The sequence below is a fragment of the Scyliorhinus canicula genome, chromosome 1 (genome assembly GCF_902713615.1).
Source record: "Scyliorhinus canicula chromosome 1, sScyCan1.1, whole genome shotgun sequence".
Classification (NCBI taxonomy): Eukaryota; Metazoa; Chordata; class Chondrichthyes; order Carcharhiniformes; family Scyliorhinidae; genus Scyliorhinus; species Scyliorhinus canicula.
The window spans coordinates 227,266,371-227,288,615 of NC_052146.1; the positions used below are offsets into that span (position 1 = coordinate 227,266,371).

The following is a 22,245-nucleotide window of genomic DNA, read 5'->3' on the forward strand; positions in this document are numbered from 1 at the left end:
GGTTCGATCAGGTCACGGGTGCGCAGCTGGCGAAGAAAGGAGTTCAATGGAAACCATGCTGTTTAAAAATGATGTCCAGTTCAGTTTTGTCTACCCTGCCTGACTCAGAGTAACTTTAGAGGGAAAAGACTATTTCTTCAACGCATCAGGAGAGGCGCAAGTTGGGAATGGTGTAATTAAGTTCTTGGTTTTGTTGACAGGCATGTTGAATTGTCAGATTGATGGGGTTTCATGTTTGTTCTTGTTTTTTCTTGTTCTTATTGGGGTTGAGTTCTTATAGACCTTGTTTGGATTTGGGATTTAACTCTATGTGGGGTTCTGTTTGTTATGATAATATATAGCTCTCTTTCAGAGCACAATATACAATGGTTTTAATAACCATTTTTCTTTATCTCCAGTCAGAGCCTCCCTGCTAACTGCAGAGTTAGCTAACGGGAGCGGTTTTGAGGGATTCACTACAGGATAATAAGCTCAGAATTCTTGTTTTGTTTCAGTTTGTTAGAAGTAGACTTTAGTAATTTTTATTTGCCCGCTTCTATTTGTGCTTGCATTTGGGTGTGGTTGTATTCAAGGACAATGGCGTTGGGTGGTGGGCGGTGGGGGTAGTTTCTGACAGTGTCTGTAGATTTTCCTTTCCCCAGTCTTTTGATTTGGTTGGGTGGCCATCATGGGTGAATCTATTTTCTGTACCTTTTAAGGATCCTTTGGGTAACCTCTCTTAGTGAAAAAGGCTGACTCCAGATTGGGGTGGGGGGTGCAATTCACTTGGTCACCTCGAACATTATTGGTTTTAATGGCCCAGTGAAAATATTCGCCTTAAGAGTATGAACTCCAATGTGGTGTCAGAGACCAAACTAGACTGCGCAAGGGGTGGGTATGACAGTTCTTTTATTCGGGTTTCGATGGTAGGGCCAGGGTGTGGCAATTTTAATTCATAAAAAGGTTCTGTTTTCTGCCTCTAAGATTTTGGCTGACCCCAACGACAGATACGTTATTGTCTACAGCTCCCTGATGAGCACCCAGGTGGTTATGGTTAATATTTACACCCAGAACTGGGATGATACTAATTTTATTAATACCCCGCTGGCCTCCCTCCCCGAACTGTGAATTGGACTCGAGATTGGATCGTTCCAGGCCTAAATCTCTTGCTCCATTGGGGGTGGCCAGAGCTTTGTTGTCTTTTATGGTGCAGCTGGGGGGCAGAGGGGGGTGGATCCTTGGCGCTTCTTGCACCCAAATGACAAAGATGTTTCATATTTTTCACGTTCATCAAGTATATTCGCAGATTTAATTTTTTGTTAGAGATAGGTCCCTTGAGACGCCATGCGGAGGAAAGCAGAGGGTGTGGACCATCAAGGAGCAGCTTCGAATTTAACAGGGATGAGGCAGATATATCCCAATACCATGACTGGAGAAGGAAAGTTATTCACGGGCGGTGTGAACTTCGACACCGACGAGCAGTTCCTGGAAGAGGCTTTCTCCAAGTATGGACAGATCTCTGAGTGAGAGTGATTAAGGACAAAGACGGCATCACTTTCGAAAACCCGGAGGACGCCAACGACGCGCTGGAGGCAATTAATGTAAAATTCCTGGACGAGTGGCAGATCCGGGTGGACCACGGCAAGAAAAAACCGAGAGGCGCTCGCTACTGAGGAAGGCGGGGCGATGCGGCGGTTACGGACGCAGGCGAGGAAGCTACAGCTCTCGGCGGTATGGCTCTCTGGGAGATGGCTACTCCTGGGGTTGGGGAGGCGGCAGCTATGGAGAACGCAGCTCCTATAACCAGTGACATTGAGTCTTTGGTCTTGTTCTGAGATCCAACTTTCCATTACTTTAATGTTTTTTTGTTCAGGGGAGAGATGGAGATCCGTTAGTTTCCCAGCCTCGTGTTTTCTCAGCTAGATTATAATTGGCCTATTTGTCCCTGTCCATGTACCAGAGTGAGAGGCTAGCAGCTGCTGATCTCATCTGCTTATACCCTGCAGTGGCTGCTTTCTGACCCCCACCCCCAAAATCTGCACCGCTATTGTTCGACCCAGGGTCTCATCTATTGTGACTAATAAAATCCAATCACCTAGTTTGTATCTTTTTAGTTGTGGGGGCAAAACCCATGCAGACATGGGGAGAATGTGAAAACTCCACATGGACAGTGACCCAGAGCCGGGATCAAACCTGGGACCTCGGCGCCATGAGGCTGCAGGGCTAGCCCACTGCGCCACTGTGCTGCCCCTAGTTTGTATCTTTAAAAACTTGTATCAATTTGAAGGAAATTGTGCAGGAATGTATCATAGCTGGACGGTCATTGAAGGCCCCCGATTCCAACAATCACAGGGCAGAGTTGCTTTTGTGGGGTTTTTTCAAAATAAAAATCGTCCTTTTTTCAAAGCAAGCTTCAAAATCCCACTCCTCAGGCACGGATAATTCATTTTATTTTTGTGAAAAGCTATATTTATGGGAACATAATAATACTTTTTTTAGCTGGGCATACTGGTGGGCTCAGTCCACATGGAAATGAATGTAATAATCCGCCTCGGCATATGGGGCCCCCGTGACGGCGCATGTGTACCTAGGTCTGTGAGATCCCGGTCATGTCTCCACTCGGCGACTGGAAGGACCCCATCGTGCTTAAGTTCAGGGTGAGTCAGCACAGTGGTTAGCACAGTTGCCTCACGGTGCCGAGGTCTCAGGTTCGATCCTGGCTCTGGTTCACTGTCCGTGTGGAGTTTGCACATTCTCCCATGTTTGCGTGGGTTTTGCCCACACAACCCAAAGATGTGCAGGGTACGTGGATTGGCTACGCTAAATTGCCCCTTAATTGGAAAAAATTAATTGGGTACTCTAAATTTTTTTTTAAAGGAGTTCAGGGCGACCATCGCCTTGACGGTCACTGGGTGAAGGTGGCCTCCCCCATACCACTGCGGTGCCAGGTGTGCCATCATCTGGCAGATATTACACACCGTCTCTCTGCTCAGCCGGAGTCTCCAACAGCATGCCCGGTCCAGCATGTCCTCGAATGACAGAGGTGCCAGTACACACAAGGTCTCATGCGGCACCTCCTTGGCAGCTCCTCCTCCTTGGCCTGTTGGGTGGCCGGCCCTCCAGCCTGTGCGGTCATACCTGCCCCTCTGTAGCCCATTCCTCTGCAGCCCAGTCCTCTGCTGGCCATTCCGCTGCTGGCCACTCTGCTGCTAACCATTCCGCTGCTGCAGCTCCCCCCCTCTCTGATTGGCCCCCACTCACGCGGCCACAGGGCATCTCGTAGAGCTACGACCATCACAACGGCGGCCAGCATTGCTGGTTGAATGTCAAACGCCATTGTCTGCAGGGGGTGGAAGGCCAACATGTTAGCATGGCACATACTTCCGTGGCCAACCAGGTTCCATGGGCTCCGCCCACACATGTCCCTCCCCCACCCCTGCCCCGTCCGTATCAGGCACCGTTAGTGCCCCCAGTCCTGGCGTCTGTCCCTACTGCCAGGGGTACCGTTGGCTGGCACTGCCCTCACTGGGGGATGCCTTGGGTGTGGCCCTGAATGGTCACCCGGTGCGTAGCAGCCGGTTGGGCAGGGTGTATGGGGGCGGGGGCAGGCTGTGGCGAGGGTGGGCACACCCATACGCCGTTGTCACTGTGTAGAACCAGGGGCTGAGGTGTATGGTCAGTGGGTACACAGCAAGATGGCTACCATAACGGCGGTCAGTGCTTAGGCACTTCCCCAGTCCTGTGGAGGGGCACCCCGGCTGCTCGGCCTGTACTCCCCCTACCCTGGCAGGGGGCCTCACACACCAGCCAGCACGGCTGGCGTCCGGGCTGGCAGCCCGCAGTCACTCCATGCCATTTACTAGCTTCTCGCTCTCGCTCAACAGCCACAATGCCAGGTTCACGATTATTGAGACCACGAGTGAACCACGCCGTCAGGAACTCGGCCCATCGGAGGCAGTGAATCTCGGAGGCCCCGGAGAATAGGGTGTCAGGCCTGTTAATGATACGCGTACTGTGCTTTATTCCCAGGCGACGAGTGATGCATTTATGTCATTTTCAGGTGGCGGAGCATCCTAATTTGACATCAAACCGGCACCGACCCCGATTTTTGCGTCGGAAGCTATTCCCCGCCCATTCACATTTCGCGATTTTGGCGTTGGCAAATGGAGAATACTGGCCCGTGTTGGCGGCAATACAGAATTCCTGGACTTTCACAACAGCAAAACTGGCACCACACCTGCACTGATTCCGTTACTGTTAAAGGGCTAGCACTGGCGCCACGTGGAACACAATCGATTCTAATGAGAAAGGGTGCCAGATTTGCTGGTTTCGCAATTGACACTCAGGAGGCTGACAAGCTGCAGCTGCATATACACACTTCAGTCCCCACACACACCATCCCAGCCAACAAGATGGCAGCAAGGAGAACAGTTCTACGCTTTACCGACGCCAGTTGGAGACCCTCCTGGATGTGGGGGACGAGTGGCGGTTGACCCTGTACCCCGACCCGGGAAGGAGGCTGCCAGTCACCGCTGTTAACGATGCCTGGGCACAGGTGGCAGAGGCAGTCAGCACCGTAAGCAAAATAATCCAGACTGGCCAGAAGTGCTGGTAGAAACGACACATCCTCCTCAGAGCAGCCAGGGTGAGTAGGCAACACTGCACCCCTGGCACTAACCCCCATCCCACACACCCGTAAACTTACCCTTCCAATGGGACAGCGGTTGAACCCCTACCCTGCCCCAAATGTCAGCACCCATATCGGTTGCCATGGCCAGATGCCCTGGCCACTGAGGCTACCAGCTGCCCACCCCCTGGGCTGAATGAGTCGGACTGTTTGACACTCTAGTTTTCTGCTCCCTCCGCACTTCACCAGGAGAAGGCTGCATACAATCGCTGGGAGCGGGAGAAGACAAGAGGAGGACCGCCGGACCTGCGGCCCCTCACCATGGCCGAGCAGAGGTCCCTGGATGTGTTCGGCGGCCCAGAGGAAAGTGAGGTCGCTGAGGTGGATCTCGGCCGCGGGCGCGGAAGCGAAACGTGTGTCAACCAGCACCCCCTCTCTCACCCCAACCTCCCCCAACACCACCCTCAACCCAACACCACCATCACCCACAAGCCCACCCCACTCCCCCCGGCCCGCGATCTAAGCATGCGTGTTGTCTTGTGTCTTACAGGACCTGCTGGAGATGGGGCTGGTCTATCTGGCATCCCTCGCCCCCAGCCAGTGCCACAGCTAGTGCCACAACAAGAGCCCCTCCCCACCGTCAGCTGAACACCAACGCTGAAAGCAGCTTGGACACCAACCCTCCCAAGCGTGGCCCAGTCACAGAAAGCCATGGCTGTGAACATTGGCGGCATTGCCCAGGTGCTGGCCGATGTGGCACAGACACAGGGGCAGGTGGCCCAGTTCCAGAGTGAGATGGCGCAGTCACTGGCTGATGTGGCACAAACCCAGAAGATGGTGAAACAGTCCAAGCATGATGTGGCACAGTCCCAGCAGAGTTGGCCCACTACCTGTGCTCCATGGCCGCGAACGTGCAGACCCTGGTCGAGACCAGAGCGAGCCTCTAGGACTGGCACCTCCACGTGGTGGAGGAGCCTCAGGGGTTAGCTCTGCTTGCAACTATAAGACCATAAGACATAGGAGCAGAATTAGGCCATTTTGACCCATTGAGTCTGCTCCGCCATTCAATCATGGCTGATTCACGGCGCCGAGGTCCCAGGTTCGATTCCGGCTCTGGGTCACTGTCCGTGTGGAATTTGCACATTCTCCCTGTGTCTGCGTGGGTTTTTCCCCCACAACCCACAAAGTAGGTCAATTGGCCACATTAAATCGCCCCTTAATTGGTGAAAATGAATTGGGTATTCTAAATTTTTAAAAAAATCATCATCCCCATTCTCCTGCCTTCTCCCCATAACCCTTGATCCCCTTATTGATCAAAAGCCTATCTATCTCCAACACATGGAGTAGCGCAGGGGCCATGGGGCACCCTGAGGGAGAGGTGATGGGGCCCATTCCGGTGACTCCCACAGGGAAGGTGCCGAAACACCACAGCACCTCCAACTCCTCCCCTCCTGTCCCTGGTGCAACTGGTGGGCAGAGGATGGAACAGGATGGCATTACGCCACCTGGGATGCACTTGTGCACCGGGGTCTGTGAGATCCCGGACAGTTCCTCATTCAGTGTCTGGAAGGACCCCGTGGCGTAAAAGTTCATGGCGACCACCACCTTGATGGCCACTGGGAAACGGGTGTCCTCCCCCACGGTGGGGGCTTGGGTGCAGGGGTGAGGGCACCCATACGGCTGGTGGAACTCTGCAAGATGGATGTTCAGTGGGGTGCACAGCAAGATGGCTGCCTTGAAGTCCGTGGATGGAAACCGGACCTGTCCCATGGGGGGTCATGCCTGCCCCCCCCCCCCCACCCCGCTGCCCACGATTGCACCTTTCCATGTCCTACCTCCTCTCTATCCCTCATCAGCCATGGCACCTGTTTATCAATTCTTAAACGCACAAGTGGAGACGCTACCCAGAGAATACGGGGTCAAGCCTGCTAATGAAATGCCACTCTACGTGTGGAGTGGAACGCATTTACGCCACTGTCGAGACACCGGAGAATTACGATTTGGCGTGAAACCGGCTACCGCCAGGATTTCATCATCAGAACCGATTTTCCTCCCAGTCGTGTTTCCCGATTCTGGCGTCAGCCGATGGAGAATTTCTTTCATTGTATTTGTTAATTGCCTGGTCTCCCCTGAAAGTCTGGTGAGTGAAAATCTCACTGGTGGTGTACTATACCGAGCATGTACATACCGAGAAAGTGCTGGTCTGTGCTGTGTTCAGTAAGAAGTCTTACAACACCAGGTTAAAGTCCAACAGGTTTGTTTCAAACACGAGCTTTCGGAGCACTGCTCCTTCCTGATCTCACATGGACCAGCAATTGGAGCAGTATACTGCCAATACCTTCTGGGCTAGGGACAATTAAAATCTCTCAGTGTTACCATTTCTGATAATGGACATCTGGTGAAAATTTGGCTTGGATATGTTGAAGACAATACAGCCTTACATCTTTAAGAACGGGCACTGTGCAAAGTTGGTGGAGGAGGTTAGCGAGTACTTTAAAAGATGGGATACATGACATCTGACATTGACGGGGAGGGTCCAGGTGGTAAAAATTTACTTTATGACAAGGTTCCTGTTTGTATTCCAGACCCTCCCGATCTTCATTCTGAAGACCTTTTTCTGGAAACTGGATGCAGTGGTTTTGGAGTTTATATGGGTGGGGAAGGTACCTCGGGTGAAGAGGGTCCTGCTACGAAGGCAGAGGCAAAAAGCAGGGTTAGCTTTACCAAATTTGTTGCAGTAATACTGGGCGGCGAATACGGAGGTGAGGAGATAGTGGGAAGGATAGGGGTTAGAGTGGGTTAGGATGGAGGAGGAGTCCTGTAAGAGGTCCAGCAAATCATGCGCATATGTTCTCGGGCAGTGAGAAGTCATAGAGATACTGGGAGGGGGTGTTTGGGATGTTATCAAAGATTGTGGGGGTAGAGGCTGGGCTAGACCCTATGGTGGCAATTTTTGGGGTGTCGGAAATGCCGGAGCTGATGGAGTGGAGGAAGGCTGACGTTGTGGCCTTCCTCTTGGACTGAATAGTTCTTATTGCAAAAAAGTTGCGACTGTTAAATGCCTACTTTTGTTATACTTGATTAATGTGCAGGAATATAATTATACAATTATTTTTAACGCTCCTTAGTTGTGTAAGTGGATAAAGGCACTGCTTAATATCCCTCTAATCCTTACTGAATGGGAAAGCTCCAGGTCTGAGTCCCAGTCTGTGCTGAGTTAGTCGATCTTAGCAAGAGTTACAGTTGGAATACTGCAGTTGGCCTCTTTAGATCTTTAGAGTACTCTTTAGATTAAAAAGAGAAATGTCATTTATGGTCAACACTTCTGATCATTTTTTCTGGGACGTTTTGTGAACACCTGGTATGGATGAGGAGAGGACTGAGTTGAACTGTGCTGGCCCCCATGATCCAAAAACATGCTGACAATCATGATCCAGATTCACAAATGGCCACTTTTGTGAGGTATCAGAGGTTGCCGACTAAACCTAAGCAAGAATCAGCCTCTTCAAAAGGAAGTTGAACATAAATTCTCCTGCGAGTATTTGACAAGTTTTAGTTTAGAATTTTCACTTTCCCACGTGACCTGATGTCTGGAACTTTGTGGTAGATGCATTTGCTGCATGTAGGCCGCCCTGCCACCTATTACTCTCATAGGACCCTGACCTATGCAAGAAATCTAGGTACGACATCTGCAAAGAAGACCCCCGTCATACCGGTGCCAAAGAAGAACCAGGCAACGTCCCTCAATGACTACCGTCCGGTGGCCTTGGCATCGATCATTATGAAGTGCTTTGAGAGGTTGGTCAAGAAACGCATCAACTCCCAGAATGCCTTGATCCACCTTCACAATAGTCCTCAATACCAGGCACCACAAGGCTGTGTACTTAGCCCCCTACTCTGCTCCCTGTACACACACGACTGCGTGGCAAAATTTGGTTCCAACTCGATCTACAAGTTTGCTGACGATATGACTATAGTGGGCTGGATCTCGAATAACGAGGCAGACTACAGGAGGGAGATAGAGAACCTAGTGGAGTGATGCAGCGACAACAATCTATCCCTCAATGCCAGCAAAACTAAAGAGCAGATCATTGACTTCAGGAAGCAAAGTACTGTACACACCTTTATACAGTAGTCCCCCTTTATAACGCGGGTGTTGGGGTCCAAGACAGCCACCCGCGTTGTATCCGAGCCGCGGATATCTATGATGGGGGTTTTAAATTTATTTAAAAATCTATGCTAGCGCTTCCCATTGTGAGTCTACGGGGGGCGGGGGGAGAGGTCAGACCCCCTTAGACTCACAATGGGAAGCGCTAGCATAGATTTTAAAATAAATTTAAAACCCCCATCGTGGATCCAATTAAAATTTCAGCGGCCGGCTCACTTTGATCCGGAGAAGGAAGCTGCTCTCACTGAAATCAGCCGGCCGCTGAAATTGACACTGCCGGCTGCCCTCTCCCTCCAATCCAACTTTTAAGTTTTAATGTTTCTGATTGGAGGGAGAGAGCAGCCGGCAGTGTCAATTTCTTTTTTTTTCCTCCGACTTGCCCCCTCTCCCCCCACATCCTCCAACTAGACCCCTCTCCCCCCACACCCTCCGACTCGCCCCCTCTCCCCCCCAACACCCTCCGGCTCGCCCCCTCTCCCCCCACACCCTCCGGCTCGCCCCCTCTCCCCCCCAACACCCTCCGACTCCACCCCTCTCCCCCCCAACCACCCTCCGGCTCGCCCCCTCTCCCCCCACACACCCTCCGGCTCGCCCCCTCTCCCCCCACACCCTCCGCTCGCCCCCTCTCCCCCCACACCCACCGGCTCGCCCCCTCTCCCCCCACATCCTCCGGCTCGCCCCCTCCCCACACCCTCCGGCTCGCCCCCTCTCCCCCCACATCCTCCAACTAGACCCCTCTCCCCCCCACACCCTCCGGCTCGCCCCCTCTCCCCCACACCCTCCGGCTCGCCCCCTCTCCCCCCACATCCTCCGGCTCGCCCCCTCCCCACACCCTCCGGCTCGCCCCCTCTCCCCCCCACATCCTCCAACTAGACCCCTCTCCCCCCCACACTCTCTGGCTCGCCCCCTCTCCCCCCACACCCTCCGGCTCGCCCCCTCTCCCTCCCAACACCCTCCGGCTCGCCCCCTCTCCCCCCACACCCTCCGCTCGCCCCCTCTCCCCCCACATCCTCCAACTAGACCCCTCTCCCCCCAACCTCCGCTTCGCCCCCTCTCCCCCCACATCCTCCGGCTCGCCCCCTCCCACACCCTCCGGCTCTCCCCCTATCCCCCCACATCCTCCAACTAGACCCCTCTCCCCCCCACACCCTCCGGCTCGCCCCCTCTCCCCCCACACCCTCCGGCTCGCCCCCTCTCCCCCCCACATCCTCCGGCTCGCCCCCTCCCCACACCCTCCGGCTCGCCCCCTCTCCCCCCACATCCTCCAACTAGACCCCTCTCCCCCCCACACCCTCCGCTCGCCCCCTCTCCCCCACACCCTCCGGCTCGCCCCCTCTCCCTCCCAACACCCTCCGGCTCGCCCCCTCCCCCCCCACACCCTCCGGCTCGCCCCCTCTCCCCCCAACACCCTCCGGCTCGCCCCCTCTCCCCCACACCCTCCGGCTCGCCCCCTCTCCCCCCACATCCTCCAACTAGACCCCTCTCCCCCCCACACCCTCCGATTCGCCCCCTCTCCCCCCACATCCTCCAACTAGACCCCTCTCCCCCCACACCCTCCGGTTCGCCCCCTCTCCCCCCACATCCTCCAACTAGACCCCTCTCCCCCCACACCCTCCGGCTCGCCCCCTCTCCCCCCCACACCCTCCGGTTCGCCCCCTCTCCCCCCACACCCTCCGGTTCGCCCCCTCTCCCCCACACCCTCCGGCTCGCCCCCTCTCCCCCTCTCCCCCACACCCTCCTGCTCTCCCCCACAGCGTCCAGCTCGCCCCCTGTCCCTCCACACCTTCCGGCTCGCCCCCTCCCCCCCCCTCTCCTCCCCCGTCCCCCAACACCCGCAGGGCCCCCCTCTCTCCCCCAACACCCGCAGGGCCCCCTCTCTCCCCCAACACCCGCAGGTCCACCCTCTCTCCCCCACACCCCCAGGTGGGTCTACCCCACACCCACAGGGGGGTCTCCCCCACATCCGCTCCCCCCCAACACCCGCCCCCCCACCTCTCCCCCCCAACACCCGCAGGGCCCCCCTCTCTCCCGCAACACCCGCAGGGCCCCCCTCTCTCCCCCACACCCCCAGGGGGGTCTCCCCCACACCCACAGGGGGGTCTCCCTCACACCCGCCCCCCTCCTCTCCCCCCCCAACCCCCGCCCCCCTCCTCTCCCCCCCAACACCCGCAGGGCCCTCCTCTCTCCCCCAACACCCGCAGGTCCACCCTCTCTCCCCCACACCCCCAGGGGGGTCTCCCCCACACCCACAGGGGGGTCTCCCCCACATCCGCCCCCCTCCTCTCCCCCCCAACACCCGCCCCCCTCCTCACCCCCCCCAACACCCGCCCCCCTCCTCTCCCCCCCCAACACCCGCCCCCCTCCTCTCCCCCCTCCTCACCCCCCCCAACACCCGCCCCCCCTCGGCAGTGTCAATTTCAGCGGCCGGCTGATTATTTCAGTGAGAGCAGCTTCCCTCTCTGGATCAAAGTGAGCCGACCGCTGAAATTGACACTGCCCGCTGCTCTCTCCCTCCAATCAGAAACATTAAAACTTAAAAGTTGGATTGGAGGGAGAGAGCAGCGGGCAGTGTCAATTTCAGCGGCCGGCTCACTTTGATCCAGAGAGGGAAGCTGCTCTCACTGAAATAATCAGCCGGCCGCTGAAATTGACACAACTGACAGTTGGGGTCCATAAGCCCCCCCGCGGTATATCGCGAACATTCGCAATCGCGGTATTGCGGAGCGCGGTATAACGGGGGACTACTGTAGCATCAACGGGGCCGCGGTGGAGATGGTTAGCAGCTTCAAGTTCCTCGGGGTACACATCTCCAAAAATCTGTCCAGGTCCACCCACGTCAACGCTACCACCAAGAAAGCACAACAGCGCCTATACTTCCTCAGGAAACTAAGAAAATTCGGCATGTCCACATTAACCCTTAAAAACTTCTATGGAAAGCATCCTATCTGGCTGCATCACAGCCTGGTATGGCAACTGCTCAGTCCAAGACCGCAAAAAACTTCAGAGAGTCGTAAACACAGCCCAGTCCATCACACAAACCTGCCTCCAATCCATTGACTCCATCTACACCTCTCACTGCCTGGGAAAGCGGGCAGCATAATCAAAGACCCCTCCCACCCGGCTTACTCACTCTTCCAACTTCTTCCATCGAGCAGGAGATACAAAAGTCTGAGAACATTTTTAAAAATATATTTAGAGTACCCAATTATTTTTTCCAATTAAGGGGCAATTTAACGTGGCCAATCCACCTATCCTGGGTTGTGGGGGCGAAACCCACACAGACACGGGGAGAATGTGCAAACTCCTCACAGACAGTGACCCAGGGCCGGGATTCGAACCCAGGTCCTCAGCGCCGTAGGCAGCAATGCTAACCACTGTGCCACCGTGCTGCCCAACAGTCTGAGGGCGCGATTCTCTGCCCCCCCACGACGGGTCGGAGAATAGCGGGAGGGCCTTCCTGACATTTTTCCCGCCCTCCCGCTATTCTCCCCCCCCCCCCCCCGCCCAACTCCCAACACGAATCGCTGCCGCCGTTTTTTTACGGCCGGCAGCGATTCACAGCTGATAGATGGGCCGAAGTCCCAGCCCTTTACGCTGTTTTTACGAACGGCAAACACACCTGGTCTGGCCGTTCGTAAAAACGGCGGGAACAACTCGCTTTTTATAACCATGGCACCGATTGGCACGGCAGTACCACGACCGTGCCAAGGGTGCCATGGGCCCGCGATCGGTGGGCACCGATCGCGGGCAGCGGGCCCGATGCCCGCGCACTATTTCTCCTTCCGCCGCCCCGCAGTATCCATTCGCGGGGCGGCTGAGGGGCATCCCGGCCCGCGCATGAGCGGGTTTTGCGCAAATACGCGATGACGTCATCCGCGCATGCGCGGGTTGGAGTCTTCCAATCCGCGCATGCGCGGCTGACGTCATATGACGCGTCAGCCGGCACTAACTCCGGCAAGCGGGCTTAACGAAATTCGTTAAGTCCGTGATGCCGGAGCTTACGGCGTCGGGCTGCTAGCCCCGACCGGGGACCAGAATCGGTTCCCGGTCGGGAAGGGGGGCGCTGGCGTCAAACCCGCCCGGGTTTGACGCCAGCCTTACGATTTCTCCCGTTTTGGGAGAATCACGCCCTGAGAACATGTACGAACTGACTCAAAAACCGTTTCTTCCCGCTGTTACCAAACTCCTCACATGGACTGACCTGATTAACACTACACCCTGAGGGCAGCACGGTGGCCTAGTGGTTAGCACAACCGCCTCACGGCGCTGAGGTCCCAGGTTCGATCCCGGCTCTGGGTCACTGTCCGTGTGGAGTTTGCACATTCTCCCCGTGTCTGCGTGGGTTTCACCCCTACAACCCAAAGATGTGCAGAGTAGGTGGATTGGCCACGCTAAATTGCCCCTTAATTGGAAAAAATAATTGGGCAATCTAAATTTATTTTTAAAAAAACACTACACCCTGTATGCTTCACCCGATACCAGTGTTATGTAGTTACATTGTGTACCTTGTGTTGCCCTATTATGTATTTTCTTTTCTTTTCATGTACTTAATGATCTGTTGAGCAGCTCGCAGAAAAATACTTTTCACTGTACCTCGGTACACGTGACAATAAAGAAAACAAAATCCACTGCAATTCGCATACCGCCACAACCGGTCCACAGCAGACGCCATCTCCCTGGCCCTACACTCATCCCTGGAGCATCTCGACAACAAGGACTCCCACGTCAGATACTTATTCAATTGACTGCAGCTCCGCCTTCCACACCATAATCCCAGCCAAGCTCATATCAAAATTCCAAAACCTAGGACTAGGCTCCTTTGCAACTGGATCTTCACCTTCCTGACCCATAGACCACAATCAGGAAGGATAAACAACAACACCTCCTTCACAAACTGATTTTTCAATGAAGGGTCGGAGAATCCCGCCCGTTATGTCTGTTGTAAATACATGCATTAGATTGTCTAAAAGGGCAGATGCATCTGAGGCTTGAGACATCTAAATACAGGGTGAATATTACCAGATATGAATAAATGAGGGATGATGTCTGCAACTGTAGCACCTGCAATAATTGCAGGTGTTATTTATAAATATTACACACCATGCTCAATGTCTAGTGAGGAAAGATCCAAATCCTATCAGTCTCCCAATGGCAAGTGGCATGGCTTTTCGAAAGTCTCAGCCATTTGTTAGGTTTAGAATGGCTCCAGAAATGTATTTGATCCCTGTCAGTCTACCAGTAACTGCTTATGCGCTCTTTGAAGATCCTGGCAATCTGATACCTCTGAAAAGATGCATCTGATCCCTGCCAGTCTTTAGGTTGATATGTATGTGTGCTTTAATAGTCTCATTAGTCTTAACAGGTGTGGATATGGTGCTTGGTATGTATCTTATGACTGCGAATCTATTGGTGGGGCAATTAGAAAGATATGCATCTATCCCTGGAGACATAGAGGGGGAGGGAATAGCGAATCGATCCATAATTCCAGCGATTTGGAAGGGTTTCTCAATTCAATTCAATTCTCAATTTATTGTCCATTCAGACATTCATTAAAAATACAAAAATCTAATTGAATTAAATATAGGGTAAAAGCTGGATTGCAGTGCTGCAACAAAATCAAGGCATTCACTCATTAATAGAAAGTAGGCCACACTTTTCAGTTTTATCAGAATCGTATTACAACGCGCCACAACTGTCCAAGCCAGCTGTTATCCTACAGTCAGCTATCATCTGCCAGACAGGCTCTGCTCCCAACTATACCGCATGTATTGATCAGGTCTACATACTGCTACCTATACCGCATGTATTGATCAGGTCTCCATACTGCTACCAATACCATATGTATTGATCAGGTCTCCATACTGCTACCAATACCGCATGTATTGATCAGGTCTACATACTCAGGTACTGTTCACCTCACTTTCAGATCAGCTGCCATCAACTGCCCTCTTCAAAAAAACACCATTGTCTCCCTCTGTCCTTTATTTTAAATAAATTCCAATTAAGGGGCAATTTTAGCGTGGCCAATCCACCTACTCTGCACATCTTTGTGCTGTGAGGGTGAGACCCACGCAGACACGGGGAGAATGTGCAAATGCCACACGGACAGTGACCAAGGGCCGGGATTGAACCCGGGTCCTTGGAGCCATGAGGCAGCAGTGCTAACCACTGTGCCACCCTGCCGCCTTTCCCTCTGTCCTTGCAAACTACCATCCAATCTCCAACCTCCCTTTTCTCTGCAAAGTCCTTGAACACATTGTCACCTCCCAAATTTATGCTCAGCTTTCTTGAAACATTGAACTGGAATTTACAGAGTTAATGTATTCCCTGCCCTCCCAAAGTTCCATGGACACTATAATATCCTGCATGGAACCTACAGGATGGGAATGATTATCTTCCCCGTGGTCCTTGCAGAGTATGAACTCCCCCGCTGAGTGCGGACGGGAGGGGAGGCTCCATTAACCATTGTATAAAAAGTCAGCCAGAAAGGCACCAACTAGAGAAAGAACCAGGTAGGGATTTACTGGGAAGTGTATATACTTTTATTGTAAATAAATCTAAGTTTTTCATTTTACTCAGTGTGGACTCCCCGTGTCCTTATTAAACTGGCGATAAGGAGTAAACTGGTTTGCTGTCAACGCTGCAACCTGCTCGGCTGAGTCACCTCCCTGATTTTCTGGACCCAGGTTGGAACCAATTATTTTGCCATGCCACTGATTGGGCGATTAGATGCATTTGATGCCAGTGTTGACTGGAACCAGGACGTAGAAAGGATATGTTACTTCTTCCGGGCCAACAATATGGCAGAGAACCAGCAACAGACGGTCATACTGTTGATGGCCTGCAGAGCGCACATGTTCTAGGTGATCTCGAGTCTCCCATACCTGGTGGCACCAGATGCGCACTCGTTCGACCAACTTGTGGCACAACACTTTTTTCTTTTTTTAAATAGATTTAGAATACCCAATTATTTTTTTTTCAATTAAGGGGCAATTTAGCGCGGCCAATCCACCTACCGTGCACATCTTTGGGTTATGAGGAAAAAAAACACGCAAACACGGGGAGAATGTACAAACTCCACACGGACAGTGACCCGGGGCCGAGATCAAATCCGCATCCTTAGCGCCGTAGGCAGCAGTGCTAACCACTGCACCAGTATGGCGCCCCTTGTGGCGCAACACTTTAACCCAACTCCTTCAGTGATCGTTCAAAGGTATCGTTTTAATAAGGCTGAGGGAGACGTCCCCTGATGAGTCTGTCCCCAAGTTCATATCACCGCCACAAAAGTTAGCTAAGTTTTGTGAGTATGCAACTGCTATATCAGATATCTGATGTGTTGGGTAAGCTGGGTCTGCGAGGACTGCGTTTACTGCAGCAGTGAGAGAGACAGGCTTCCAACACTTGAAGAAATGCAACTCGATTTTATTGAACTCTTAACTATCATACATACTTTAACTGTGGGTTGACACCATGCTGACCCGACTGGAGACCTGAGGCTAACCTGACCAGACTATCTTACTACCACATGGTGTATGTTCTAGTTACTGCTCACGGGCTCTGACTGTCTCAGAGGCTGGATCCCAAGAGAGCGGGAAAACTAGTGCCTTCTGGCTTTATAGTGGTCGTGTCCTGTCTGGTGATTGGCTGCTGTCTTCTGTGTGTTCACTGGTCATCCTGTGTGTCAATCACTGCCTGTCTGTGCACCATCATATACCTGTGTGTACATTATGACATGCTCCATGATTGTTTGTTCTGCGATATAAATAATCTGGAAACACAGAAAAAACTTTTGGGCGAAACCTTCCTGACTATTCAACAAGCACTGCAGATTTCTTTGTCCCAAGAAAATGCAGAATGCTCGAAAGCGTGGGTGACTCCCCACGGGACTGGGGCGGTGCCCAGGCAAGGACCGCCATTGCTGTGGCCTGTAACGCAGCAATCTTGCTGTGCACCCCAGTGACCACACATCTTGGTTCTGCAGAGTGACACCAGCTGTATAGGTGCCCTCATCCCACTACCCCCGAAACCCAGTCCCCATCCTCCACCCCACCATCCCGGAAAGCACCGTCCGCTGTAACCCGCCCCCCCAACATGCTGCCACCCGCTGGCAGGTCCGCCCAAGGGCACCGGCCACAGTAGACCTTACAGAATGGCGTCGGATGGGGACTGTGGAGCGCACCGTGAAGAGTACTGCCAGCAGGGCCAGCTGATGGTACCTCTGGCAGCTGGGACGGGTGCCAGGGTCAAAGGCCCCCACTGTGCTGGGCACCGACGGGACCAGGGGTGTGGGGATTAGGGGAGACACATGCAGGAGCAGGGACCGCAGTGCCAGCTGGGGTCACCGTGAAGCCCGGTGGACCTGGTTGGGTATGGTGGTATGCACCAGGCTAACATGTCAGCCTTTCACCCCTGCAGACAATGGATGTTGAAATACAACCAACAATGGTGGCCTTCGTCCTAGTCGCTGCGGTCGTGGGGGATGTACTGAGGCTGTACGAGCTGGAGCTGCTCAAGGAGGAGGAAGCTGCAGTAGTGGAACGTGTCCCAGAGGAAAAGGAGACAGCTGTTGATGATGGAGAACCAGCCACCCAACAAGCCGAGGAGGAGGAGGTGCAAAGGAGGCGCCGCATGAGGCCTCATGTGTACTGGCAGCACCTGTCATTCGAGGACCTGCAGGAACGCACATGCCGTCGAAGACTCCGGCTGAGCAGAGGGACCATATGGCATATCGGCTAGATCATGGCGCACCTGGCACCAAGGGGGAAGGGGGAGGACACCCGCTTCCGGTGGCAGTCAAGAGCTTCTACTACATTGGAGCCTTCTCGGCGCCAAGTGGGTTCCTGTCCGGGATCTCACGGAGCTTCGTGCACAGATGCATCCGTGCCATAACAGAGGCTCTATATGCCCAGTAGGCACAATACATCCATTTCAATGTGGACCGAGCCCACCAGGATGCCCGGGAAGTGAGGTTCGCCACTGTTGCTGAATGCCCCTGGGGGTGATTGATGGGATACTTGTCGCCCTACGAGCACCTGGAGATGACAGGCCGATCTTCACAAACCGAAAGTGGTTCAACTCGATGAACGTGCAGCTGATCTGTCTACGTCCGATATCTGGGCAGTGTGCACAATGCCTTCATATTGGCACTCGATGGTCCCTGGCCTCATCCAGGTGCATCCCACCCCCACACACATGAACGCCCCCACCCCGGTTGCCTGCAGCCCCCTGCGTGATACATATCTGTCGAACTATGGGGCTTCTGAAACGGCCAATCCCATTGATTGTTAAGATGCAGTCGCCGAGCCAGGGACTGCATAAAGGGTTGGCAGTAACAGCGGGTCTGGCCCATGGGATGGAGGATGGTGACAATTGTCCTGCGATGAGCTCTGGTGCTCCTCATCGTCTGACAACATCTGACTCCTGCCTACGGCAGCATTTTCCACCGTCCACCTGGGTGATCCGTGCATGCGAGCTGGCCATGCCATCACACGGTCCCATCAGATCCCTAGGTTTGCGGGGGTGAGGACAGTGGGGTGAGGGGGGGGGGGTCGGTGGATAGGAGCCAAGCCCACCCAATGTCTGCCCATTCCCCCCCCCCCCCCCCATGCCCCTCTGCGGCTAGCCCAGACCAGCTGACCCTCACACCCGTCTGACAGACCACCGAGGCAGGTTGTAACAGTGTTAACAAACGTTTAATGTGAAAAAATAGACACAGATTCATGCCCTTGCCCCTATCGCTAAACTGTGCTCTGCACCCTTGCCAAATTAATTGTTGCCAAGGGCAGCACGGTGGGAAAGTGGTTAGCATTGCTGCCTCAGCGCCGAGGTCTCAGGTTCGATCCTGGTTCTGGGTCACTGTCGTGCGGAGTTTGCACATTCTCCCCGAGTTTGCGTGGATTGTGCCCCCACAACCCAAAGATGTACAGGGTTGGTGGATTGGCCACACTAAATTGCCCTTTAATTGGAAAAAAATGAATTGGGTACACTAAAGATTTTTTAAAACTTAATTGTTGCCTAACGGGCCCAAACGCTATGTCTAGGTGGATCACCAGATGGTATATCAGGAGTGGAGGCGGACTGCTATGATTCCCACACTGCGACCTGGGTCTCCTTTGGCAGACATCTTCTGAGGTGACCAGCTCTGAATGGGCCCGTCTGCTGCCTGGTGACGTGGTCACCCCCACGGCTTCCTATCACCTCCTCCTCCCTCTGAGTGTCCGATGACCCCCTCCCGGCTACTCCATGGGGCAGGGCTGCATGCACAGCTAACCCCTGAGGCTCCCCCGCCATGAGGCCCACTCTGATTTTCACCAGGGTCTGCATGCTCGCAGCCATGGAGCACAGGGAATGGATCATCTCCGTCCTGGACTGCGCCACATCACCTATTGACTGTGCCACCATCTTCTGGGCTTGTGTCACATCAGCCAGTAACTGCACCATCTCCCTCTGGGAGTAGGTCACCTCTCTTTGTGCCTGCACCACGATGGCCAGTGCCTGGGCACTGCCGCCGACGTTCCCAGCCATGGCCCGCTGTGACTGGGCCATGCTCAGAAGCGCCGGTGAAATTTCCAGGTGGCTCTGGCACATGGTTGCCTGTAAGTCGGCAACTCTGTCCTGGGCCTTGGCCAGCGCCTGCACAGAATGCCCCAGGCCTTGTACATTCTGATCTATAGCCAAAACCGTCATCCCCAATGCCTCCACCGCGGACACCACCCGTGCGGTGTTGGCCTGGGTGGAATGCATTGTCAGCACCACCTCCTGATCCTGCACATATAGGACTCCTCCAGCTGGGCCTGCAGGTACTGGATTCTCGGCGACAACCGGTCATGTAGTTCCTGCCTCTGCGACTGCATCTCCACAATCAATGGGACTGTCCGTTCCCGAAACCCATCTGAACGGCAGTTAGTTCCTGGGGTCGGCCTGCCCTCGGGTGTTACTACCTCCGACTGCTGTCCCGGATCAGCAGTGTGGTGTGTACCAGATAGTGTCCCAGGAGCCTCTTCACTAAAGTGCCCAACCATGGTGGTGTGGGGGTGAGGGTGATGTGAGAGTGGGGAGTGTCTCTGGAATGGTGGGGGGTGCTAGATATAGCTATGATGGGAAATCAATGTCATTCTCAGACTCACGCTCTGGGTGTCCTGCATCTCGTGTGTAGAGCTGGCATCCGAGCTGCTATACTCGTCGCTGCTCGGCTCACGCCGGGGCTCCGGCTGTGGCATTGGCTAGGAGCGGGGGACACCAGATCCGGCTCATCTCCAGCAGGTCCTGCAAGACACAAGACAAGACGCATGATTAGACCATGGCCGTGGGTGGTGGTGGTGAGCGTGTGAGTGAAGGGGAGGGGATGGTGAGGGTGAGGGTAGTGTAGGGTGAGGGGGATGTGGGGGTGAGGGTGGTGTGGAGGTGAGGGTGGGGGTGAGGGTGGTGTGGGGGTGAAGTTGGGGTGGGTGTGAGGGTGAGGGTGGAGGTGAGGGTGGTGTGGGGTGAGATTGGGGGTGAGGGTGGTGAGGGTGATGTGGGGGTGAGGGTGATGTGAGGGTGAGATTGGGGGTGAGGGTGGTGGGGTGAGATTGGGGGTGAGGGTGGTGTGAGGTTGAGGGTGATGTGGGGGTGAGGGTGGTGTGAGGGTTGTGTGGAGGTGAGGGTGATGTGAGGGTGAAGTTGGGGTGGGGGTGAGGGTGGTGGAGTGAGGGTGATGTGAGGGTGGGGTGAAGTTGGGGTGGGTGTGAGGGTGGAGGTGAGGGTGGTGTGGGGGTGAGGGTGGTGAGGGTGATGTGGGGGTGAGGGTGATGTGAGGGTGAGATTGGGGGTGAGGGTGGTGGGGTGAGATTGGGGGTGAGGGTGGTGTGAGGTTGAGGGTGATGTGGGGGTGAGGGTGGTGTGAGGGTTGTGTGGGGGTGAGGGTGATGTGAGGGTGAAGTTGGGGAGGGGGTGAGGGTGGTGGAGTGAGGGTGATGTGAGGGTGGGGTGAAGTTGGGGTGGGTGTGAGGGTGGAGGTGAGGGTGGTGTGGGGGTGAGAGTGGTGGGGTGAGGTTGGGGGTAAGTGTGGTGTGGGGATAAGGGTGATGTGAGAGTGGGGCGAAGATGGGGTGGGGGTGAGGGTGGAGGTGAGGGTGGTGTGGACGTGGAACTGCAATTCAGCAGGGTCTCACTTCCTCGCCTGCGGCTGAGCTCCACCCCAGCGATCTCCCTTTCCTCCAGACTAGTGACCTCGTCCAGGGACTTCTGCTTTGCCATGGTGAAGGGCTGCAAGTCCAGGGGTCTCCCTCCAATCTTCATCCGCTCCTGGCAGTTATGGGCGGCCTTCTCTTGGGTGGGGTGGTGGAATCAGAAAAAGACTGTGTTACACAGTCCGACGTATGCAGCCCAGGGGTGGGTGGCTAGTGGCCTCAGTGGCCAGGGCACGTGGCCATGGCGGCCGGTATGGGTGCCGGAATATGGTGCAGGGTGGGGGTTCGGGTTAAGGGTGTCTGGGATGTGGGGTGGGTTGGTGCCGGGGCACAGAGCTGTCTACTCACCCTGGCCGCCCTGAGGAGATCATGCAGTTTCTTCTGGCACTGTTGGCCAGTCTGGATGGTGTCACCTATGGCGCTGACCGCCTCTGCTACCTACGCCCAGGCATGGCGCAAGACGGCAACTGACAGCCTCCTTCCCGGGCCGGAGTCCAGGTTATCTTCCTCTCCTCCACTGTGTCCAGGAAGGTCTCGAGCTCTGCGTTGGTGAACCTTGGTGCCGCTCTCCTCACTGCCATCTTGTTGGCTGGGATGGTGTGTTTGGGGAGTGCAGTGTGTCTATGCGGCTGCAGTTTGTCAGCCTCTTGAGTGTCAATCCCAGACCTGGTGAATCCTGCACCGTTTCCCATTGGAATCGATTGTGTTCCATGTGCCACCGGTGCTAGCCCCTTAACAAAGACCAAAGAAAACTACAGCACAGGAACAGGCCGATCGACCCTCCAAGCCTGCACCGACTATACTGCTCGTCTGAACTAAAAACCCCTACCCTTCCGGGTATTCCCATCATTTTCATGTATTTGTCAAACAGTAGCTGAATCGGTGCAGGTGGTGCACCAGTCTTGCTGTCGTGGAACTCCACGTGTTCTGAGCGGGTGTCAACACTTAGGGCGGAATTCTCTGATTGCCAATGCCAAAATCGCATTCGGCAATTCGCCGGAGAATCCCTTTTGACACCAAAATTGGGGGCGGCGCTGCTTGTCAGAGGCTTTGCCCCCTCCAAAACAACACCATCAGTGGGTACGCTGCAGGCCATTGGAATGACATCAGGACGTCACCTGAAAGCCTTCCCCCAATGCTCCGCCCAAATGGGCCGACTTCCCGATGGCGTGGGTCACTTGTTGTCTGAGGTTTAGTCAACCCCGCTTGGCGGCTGCAGACTGGGGGGGGGGGGGGGGGGAGCCATTCCTCTGGTCAGTGGGCTTCGGCGGGGGCTGAGGGACTGTCGGGGAGTGGTCCGG

The 22,245-nt window shown here is 54.7% G+C and overlaps 1 protein-coding gene and 1 long non-coding RNA gene across 2 annotated transcripts in view; one reads left to right on the forward strand and one right to left on the reverse strand.

Annotated features, from left to right (window-relative positions):
• si:ch211-130h14.4 overlaps positions 1-22,245 on the forward strand; it is a 259,467-nt gene that overhangs the window by 167,097 nt on the left and 70,125 nt on the right. The gene's annotated exons all lie outside the window — the stretch shown is intronic.
• On the reverse strand, positions 1,761-15,010 carry LOC119972257. The gene is made up of 3 exons (XR_005462020.1): positions 15,000-15,010; positions 10,509-10,512; positions 1,761-1,821 (listed from the first exon to the last, which is right to left on the reverse strand). It is a non-coding gene; the product is annotated as an uncharacterized LOC119972257 (long non-coding RNA).